Here is an 8,785-nt window from a genome sequence, read left to right on the forward strand (position 1 = left end):
CTTACAAGCGCCTGCCGTCTCTGAGTCCGTCCAGCGGTAAAGGGTGTGTATATTGGACGCGAGGACATACTGTCGCGCCATCATGCGGCGGCATCCCTGTGACGTGCAAGGTTGGATTGCTCTGCCAGCCCTTTCCCACACAGCCAATTTCGCGTCTCTCTTATTATTCTCGTTGCACTTCCCTTCGACGAAATCAGTAAAATACTGCGGCGGCTTCGTCACTGACCGTACGAAGTGTTAAATACCTGCTCTGAAAAAATATTACGCTCCTCATAATGCCTTAGACAACGCCTTGACTGCCGACGTCATCTGCTATGGCCGCTTTGAAGGCCACGGGTGCCGATCGCGCTGCTTTTGTAGAAGGTTACCAACCATCATGTGTCGAATTGAAGCATCAAATGAGCTTTAGCGCGTGCTTGCGTCTAATACACATATTTCTGCTCCAAGAAATGCGTGCAACCATGCAACTTCGTTCATTGTACTTTAGCATCTAAAAACGGGCCACGGCTGACACGACAAGCATGCACACATTTACATTACTGTTTAGCGCACATATCTCTAGAACACGACGCAAGCGGATTCTGCGTTTTGTGGAAAGCAACCAAGCATGCTTAGAGCTGCATGCAGCCGCAACCTTTCTGATATGATTGGACGCAGGGGCGTAGGCAGAATTGTTTCGGGGGGGGGGGGGTGGAAGGGAGGCACCTCCTTGATCTGAAGTGGGGGTAGGGCAGGCAGATGTGGTCGAGTGTCATTTTGTGCGGTGTATGCCATGGCAAAAAAAAATTTGGGGGGGGAGGCACGGGCCCGGTGTGCAACACCCCCCCCCCCTCTGGCTACGCCACTGATTGGAGACAAACGTAAGAGAGCCATACGCACGCGCGTGACTCGTTCGGAGTTGTAGCTAGATAACATTTCACATGAGCACAAGATCAACTTGTGCTTATGTGATCTTGCAGCAGAGAGTCTCTGCTGCAAGATCTTAATATTTACCGGCTGCTCCTTACTGCGCAAATTTTCTACGGTTGTCCCACGGTGCACTCTGGATCGCCATCGAGCCACATGGGGATGCAAATTTTCGATGATGGACTCAGTTCTCCAGCTTCTACAAAGGGGCCAATCGCGATCGAAAAATACGTTCCCGATAGGGCTCGATTGCGACAGAATATGCACCGTGTGCCAGGCGGCCGTATTGCTTTGAGCACTTCAATGAGCATGCTACAAGGCATAGGCGTGCGCACGGGGGGGGGGCGGCCACCATCCCTAGTCACCTAAGAGGGGGGGGGGCGCAAAATCTGCCCCATACACTGAGCCCCATAGTCACCTAGGAGGGGAATGCGGCGCAAAATCTGGCTTGTGCGTTGACCTAAGTGGCGGGGGGGGGGGGTGCGCTGCGATAAACCTTCGCCGCCCCCCCTGATGGGAAACCTGCGCACGCCTGTTGGTGTTGTTTTAATATTTCCTCACTCGCTTTCGTTTAAGAAGCGCGTTGTTTTAGCCCGACAGCGTCTCCGGCATGGTCTAGTTGCTAGGATACCTGGCTCTCATCCAGGAGGCCCGGGTTCGATTCCCGGTGTCGGAAAGTATTTCTTATCTTCCATTTGTGGGTGTTCTTTTATATTTCCTCACTCGCTTTCGTTTAACAAGCGCGTTGTTTTATCCTGACAGCGTCTCCGACATGGACTAGTGGCTAGGATACCTGGCTCTCACCCAGGACGCCCGGGTTCGATTCCCGGTGACGGAAAGTATTTCTTATATTTTCCTCCATTTGTGCGTGTTCTTTTATATTTCCTCACTCGCTTTCGTTTAACAAGCGCGTTGTTTTAGCCCGACAGCGTCTCCGGCATGGTCTAGTGGCTAGGATACCTGGCTCTCACCCAGGAGGCCCGGGTTCGATTCCCGGTGTCGGAAAGTATTTCTTATCTTTTCCTCCATTTGTGGGTGTTCTTTTATATTTCCTCACTCGCTTTCGTTTAACAAGCGCGTTGTTTTAGCCTGACAGCGTCTCCGGCATGGTCTAGTGGCTAGGATACCTGGCTCTCACCCAGGAGGCCCGGGTTCGATTCCCGGTGTCGGAAGGTATTTCTTATCTTTTCCTCCATTTGTGGGTGTTCTTTTATATTTCTTCAATCGCTTTCGTTTAACAAGCGCGTTATTTTAGCCCGACAGCGTCTCCGGCATGGTCTAGTGCGGCCACCGTAGTGAACGGACGCGGAATGTTGTGCTCCTCGAAAGGGGCGGTTTCAGCGGCCCAGCCGAGTCGCGGTATCAGGCTTATGGAAAGGTCGACAGAGGATTATCAGCTCGTTTTGCCCCAGCTTCCACCAGGTACAACTGTCTGCAATACTGTGTTTTTGCATGGTGATTTAAAATCCCGCCCTTACCGAGTTGAGCATTTTCGCGATGCGCTCGATCGTCTCAAGCTGATGCCGGAGGTGACGGCCCTAGGGGCGTATCAGATGAACCAAGTTTGGGCAATAACTTTTAAGGACGAAGAGGGAAAAAAGAAGCTTTTGTCGGCGAAAACGCTCAGCGTTAAGGACCACCGGTGCGTCGCTATTGACCCTTGTCACCAGGACGTTAGGATGAAGATGTACTGGCTGCTTCACACGACGCCCGACGAGGACGTTCGAACAGCCTTAGCGCCATACGGCACTGTGACTGAGATATGCAGGGAGAAGTGGCGTGTTCCAGGATGCGGGGACAAGGGCTCTCACACTAGGCTGGTGTCGCTGCGCTTGAAAGCTGGCATGACCATTGAAGACATACCACATCAGCTACGAGTGGGGGAAGACCATGCGCTCGTGTTCGTGCCTGGCAGAGCTCCGCTCTGCCTCCGGTGCCACGGCACCGGCCATATCCGGCGCGAGTGCCGTGTGCCACGCTCTGGGCTCTGTCGTCGTTACGGCCACGACGAGACTCAGTGCGTGAGGAGCTATGCCAACGTGACCGGATCTGGCAGGGGTGAAGCCTTGGAGGAACACATGATGGACCAGGCCGACGCGGAAGCAACTTCTGGAGGGAGCAGCGACTCGCCTGCTTTGCAGGTGAGGTCCGATCTGAAGGCTAGTGGAGAATGTCAGCCCAGCGGAAGAAAGGACGAGAGTCAAGATAAAGGTCAAGACGTACCGGGAGCGGAGGCGTCCATGGTACGTGCAAAGGCGGTGGCTACTAAGGGGGAGGCTCCTCGAAGCTCCTCTGCAGTATACGCTACTGAAGAGCCTGTTGAGGGCATGGATTTAACCGGTGCGAGCTCAAAGAGGCCCACGGACCCGTCAGAGGGAGGAGATGGACGTGAAGGTGATGACGGTAGCTGCGAGGGTCCTCCTCCGAAAGCTACCCTTCTCAGACGCGCAACCCTGAAACCAAAACCGAACATTCCGCCTGACAAGCGTAATTCGCCGTTGGCTGCCCCGCAGTAGCGGGGTCGCTGTCTGGGAGTGGTCTATGGCTGTGGACGGTCCTCGTGCGGAACTTCCTGACCCTAGTGCTAGTTTGCAACGGAACTGGTGGGCCTACAAACTATGCGTAAAACATGAAGGGGGAGGAGAACGATGTAAGATTGTTTGCAGTATAATTCTTTGTGTGAGTGTACTTTGAGCTTTCTCTTCTGTTTTCATGGCCAGTAATAATAATGTAGCACTTCGTATTGCCACGTTTAATGTTCGAGGGTTAACGTCCAGGCGGCGACAAGTGCAATTAAATCGCCTGTTGATAGAAAACGACATAGACATTCTTGCTGTCCAAGAAACAAAGATTGAAAGTGAAGAGCAAACAACGAAAATGGTTGATATGTTTAAATCACGGTACAATGCGTATGTCATGCGGTGGGCAAGTCAGGAGGGTGTTTATTAATGCTGCGTAATTCTGTCGGTATCGTTGAACAAAGTGTGTTAACAACCCAGGATGGACGATTTGTACTGTGTGATTTTGCTTTACATGATGTATGTTGGCGAATAATATGTGTGTATGCTCCAAACATCGTACATGAAAGAACTGCATTTTTTGATTATGTGGCCAACCTTTTGACACCTGACAGAAATGTGGTTCTCCTAGGAGATTTTAATTGTGTTTGCATGCCTGAAGACCGTGTACAGAATACGAGAGGAAGAGATACGAGTGCAATCAGACTTCATGAAATCGTGTCGAATTTTGAGTTAGCCGATGTCGGAAACATCTTAAGTGGAAATGAAGTATTTTACACTCACTTCCAAGGGGAGAGCCATGCTAGGCTAGACCGGATATACATGTCAGCGGGTCTTGTGCCAAGGCTCACAAACTATGCAGTGAAACATTTGAGCTTTAGTGACCACAGCATAGTGGTGTGTAGGGTCGGGAAAAAATACAGCGGCTCGAAGTTTAACTGGGAACTCTGGAAAATGAATGATAACATCTTAAAAGACGAATGCTTCGTGAGAGCTATTATGGAAAAAATCCAAACTGTAAGAAAGGAGGCTGTGTCAAACACAGCGGAGGCATGGGAGAATTTTAAAAACGAAGTAAAACTACTTGCGATCGAGAGGACCACGGTGATACGCCGCAAAGCAAAACAAAGGGAAAAAGAATTGCAAAACATGCTAGGTTACTTTCAAAACGCCGAGTGCACTGTACCGGGATTATTTAGTACAGAAATAAAAACGATCAAAAGCGAACTTGAAGCGGTGGATGCGGAGCGTTATCAAGGCGCAGTGATAAGGGCACGAACGGAGCGACTATGGCAAGGGGAAGCGCCAACAAAACGCGCGCTCAGTGAAGAAAAAGGTTACGCCTCAAGTAACCGTATTAAAGAAACCTGGTACAACGACGCTTTGTCGGCAGACCAAAGTACAGTGGTCAACTCTCATATCTATAACGACGGAGCGTCGTGCTCCGAACTGCACGAGCGACATCTGCAGTTGATAACGGGGCACCTCTGAGCATGCGCAGCCCCACTGATGCGCCTACCTTGCTTTTTCGATCGTTGGTTATCACCGCGAATGCAACAACTGCTTTGGCCGTTGGAAGCGCTGTCACCAGTTTATCACAAAAACAAAAAAGAAAAAATAGAAAAGAAGGAAGCGAAGCTAAGGGAACCGTTGTCAGCGCGCGATGAAAGCTATGCTGCGTGTTGATTTGCCGTTCGCGGTCACATTGTCCCAGCAGCAGATTTGCGTCCACTTATAAGTTTATCCATTGTCCGACGCATTGTCGGTATGATATGATACTGCGAACCGAGAATAAGTGCGCAGTATAACACACGCCGACCCGGTGATTGCACTCTCTCTTTTTTTAGGCGCTATACGGTTGACAGCGCTTCTGACGGCGAAATCAGTTGTCGCGGCCGCGACGATAACAAGGACGGAAATTACATGGCGAGCGCATCAGTGACACTGCGCACGCTCTGATGTGGCCCGTTTCAAGCTGTAGATGTCGCTCATGCAGTTCCGAGCACGACGCTCCGGCGTTATAGACATGAGAGTTGAACACTGTACAATAGAGACAGCTTTTGTTGAGCATTACCGGACACTGTTAAGCAGACAGGTCAAAGTATCGAGGAGTTCGTAGATACCGTTCTTGCGCTCCTGCCAAAGGTAGATGACGAAGTGAAAGAGGAACTCGAAAGGCCCATCTCAGTCACTGAAATTTTACACGCTATAGAAACCCTTGGTAGCGGAAAGTCGCCAGGACGTGATGGGCTGGGAGCGCTCTTCTACAAAACGTTTAAGATGGAAGTTGCTGAAATACTTCACAGTGTTATAACAGAAGCATACGAACTTAAACAGCTACCACCCTCATTTAGAAGAAGTCACGTTGTGCTAATACCTAAAACAAATGACCCAATCAAGCTACAGTCAGTAAAGGGATATAGACCTATAAGTCTCACGAGTGTGGATTATAAAATATACATGAAGGTACTAGGGAAAAGACTACAGTCTGTTATTAACACAATAGTTGGTCCTCATCAAACTTGCGGAATAAAGAAGCGAACAATATTCACTAATATTCACGTCGCTAGAAGTATACTGGAGTGTTGCGACTCGAGCCGCGGGTGCGTTGCAATGGTCCAGCTCTATTAGGAAAAAGCTTTCGATAGAGTTGCTCACAGCATTCTCATGGCCACGTTAGAATACATCAATGTAGGTGGAATCATTCACGACGGTGTCGCCATGGCTTATGAAAAATGCTCTGCTCAACTGATAATAAATAAACGACTGAGTGACAACATACCGGTGCTTTCAGGAGTGCGTCAAGGATGTCCCCTGTCGCCGTTGCTCTTTGCTATTTTTCTTGAGCCTTTCTGTCTAAAGATACGTCAAAACCAAAATATCCGTGGCTATCGTCTAATAAACCAAGAGGTAAAAATACTAGCGTACGCAGACGATATTGCGCTGTTCTGTACAGACCAAGAGAGCATTCGGGAGGCAATTAAAGATGCTAGACAATTCTGTAGCAGCACTGGTAGTGCCATAAACTGGCAAAAAAGCTTAGGCTTCTGGCATGGCCAGTGGAGTAGTAGGCGGACAGTTTTCGAAAGCATAGCGTTCACCGACACCCCGACCAGTTACCTCGGCGTGCCTTTACAACATTACCAAGATGCGAATACGCAGTGGACAGAACAAGCTGAACGGGTTCAGGCGCAAACAACCAGGTGGGGAGGCAGGAGCCTCTCAATATTTGCGAAATCGGCAGTGTGCAATGTGTTTCTTGTCGCCAAAGTGTTTTACATGTTACATGTATTATGTATGTCCCGAATGAGTGTGCAGAATATGCACAGAATTTTTGCTGTTTTCGTGGGGGGTCTAAATGGGAGCGTACAAGTCGTTTGAATTTGTTTCATTCGGTGAAAAAAGGGGGACTGGGATTACAAAACTTGTTTTTCAAGCAGATAGTGGCTAGATTCATGTTCCTGCGTGATGAAAGTAATGGTTTCTTGCGATGTCTAATCCAGACGTAACTGAGTGACGCAATGCCAGATTTTCTAGTTACGTCAAGCCCAGCACCAAAAGTATCAGTGAAAGGGTTTTGGTATGAGATAAGTGCTTATCGGTTCCTGAGAGCGCACTTTTCGTTAGAATATTTGAGCGCTGTCACAAAAAAGCGATTGTACAGAGATTTGGTGCATGTTATGTGTCCTGTTCCAAGATACCGGGCGATATATGTACTCGGGAATGAAAAGAATGTTTTAAAACGGGTTAGAAGAATGCCAGTGAGGGCTACCACAAAGACGTTTTTTTTAAGCCACACACGGGCACGCTTCCTCTCAAGCCATGGTTAAAAGAGAAGGGAATATTTCTACCTTGGGTTGTAAACTGCTACATTTGCAAAAAACCTGAACCATTGAGCATATTTTCTTGGATTGCTGGGACTCCGTCTTCCTTTGGGATATTCTACAACGGACTTTTAAAAAAGAGTTCCAACTAACACCATTCGGTATTCGGTTTTTACCATTTGAAGAAACAGGAGGTGTGCCCTACGACATGGTGATGCTACTTTGTATGCACAGCGTGTGGAAAACACGAATGGCTGTGCGAATGAAGATGTAGATAAAGGTCCTGCTAGTGAATACTTTAAAGAAAATGTTCTCTTTATTCGAGAAGTGTACAAATCTCTTAGTGAACCACCAGAGTGGTTACCTGCCTTTGAACAATTGGCTACAATGAAATACTATTAACATATTTCATCAACAAGATACAATCGCGGATTGCACATGTTGATTTTTCGGCTGGGGCCGATAATGTCTGTGCTGTCCAATATCTGTATCGCTACGAACAGGTTATAAATTAAAAAAAAGCATGGTCTAGTGGCTGGGATACCTGGCTCTCACCCACGAGGCCCGGGTTCGATTCCCGGTGTCGGAAAGTATTTATTATCTTTTCCTCCATTTGTGGGTGTTCTTTTATATTTCCTCACTCGCTTTCGTTTAACAAGCGCGTTGTTTTAGCCTGACAGCGTCTCCGGCATGGTCTAGTGGCTAGGATACCTGGCTCTCACCCAGGAGGCCCGGGTTCTATTCCTGGTGTCGGAAAGTATTTTTCATCTCTTTTTATCTTTCCCTCTATTTGTGGGTGGTGTCATAGGCAAGCGCACGGGGGCGGCCGCCCTCCCTAGTCGCCTAAGGGGGGGAGGCAAAATCTGCCTTGTGTATTAACTTAGTAGGGGGGGCGCTGTGATATACCTTCGCCCCCTCCCCCCTGATGGGGAACCCTGCGCACGCCTATGCTACAAGGTGTGGCATACCGTGGTCTAAGTGACACTGTTATGTTTCGGTTAATATACCAGCGTCCAGCCTTTACAGCTTTATTGGTAAGCAGTATGACACTTCATTGCTGTTGTTTGAAGGTGAATCAGTGTCACATGAGGACAATTAAAATGGACACCCGAGGGGGGAGGGGGGTTACGCAAAACCGGGGTGGAAGTTTCGTCGGCGAGACAGGTAACTTTCAGCAAAGATTCAAGCAGCGCATGTATGATGTAAGAAAGAAGGTTTCATCGAACAGCAATGGCCGAGCACGCAGAAGCAACTGGCCACGAAATAGACTGAGATAGGGCAAGAATAACAGAGAGAGAAAAATAACTGGACTTCTCGGCCTAATAATAATGAATCTCTGATAATCCGGACAATGACGCACAGGCTTAAACGTAATGACGGCTACTTCGCACACGTGTACGCATATTGCTACGTCATATTTTAAAACATACATAACCGGACTGTTTGCGCATTCATTTATCATTGTGAGCAAGGCTCCCGTGCGGAAGCAGAAACGTCATGCTTTTGTGTGAACAGTCGTGATCGATGTTCATTTTA

The 8,785-nt window shown here is 48.5% G+C and overlaps 4 non-coding genes across 4 annotated transcripts; all 4 read left to right on the forward strand.

Annotated features, from left to right (window-relative positions):
- The first annotated feature begins 1,510 nt into the window (after positions 1 to 1,510).
- Positions 1,511 to 1,582, forward strand: Trnae-cuc (transfer RNA glutamic acid (anticodon CUC)). The gene has a single exon. It is a non-coding gene; the product is annotated as a tRNA-Glu (tRNA).
- A 257-nt stretch (positions 1,583 to 1,839) lies between these two features.
- On the forward strand, positions 1,840 to 1,911 carry Trnae-cuc (transfer RNA glutamic acid (anticodon CUC)). The gene has a single exon. It is a non-coding gene; the product is annotated as a tRNA-Glu (tRNA).
- A 95-nt stretch (positions 1,912 to 2,006) lies between these two features.
- On the forward strand, positions 2,007 to 2,078 carry Trnae-cuc (transfer RNA glutamic acid (anticodon CUC)). The gene has a single exon. It is a non-coding gene; the product is annotated as a tRNA-Glu (tRNA).
- A 5,855-nt stretch (positions 2,079 to 7,933) lies between these two features.
- Trnae-cuc (transfer RNA glutamic acid (anticodon CUC)) lies at positions 7,934 to 8,005 on the forward strand. The gene has a single exon. It is a non-coding gene; the product is annotated as a tRNA-Glu (tRNA).
- The last annotated feature ends 780 nt before the right edge of the window (positions 8,006 to 8,785 follow it).

Source organism: Rhipicephalus sanguineus, chromosome 7 (genome assembly GCF_013339695.2).
Source record: "Rhipicephalus sanguineus isolate Rsan-2018 chromosome 7, BIME_Rsan_1.4, whole genome shotgun sequence".
NCBI lineage: Eukaryota > Metazoa > Arthropoda > Arachnida > Ixodida > Ixodidae > Rhipicephalus > Rhipicephalus sanguineus.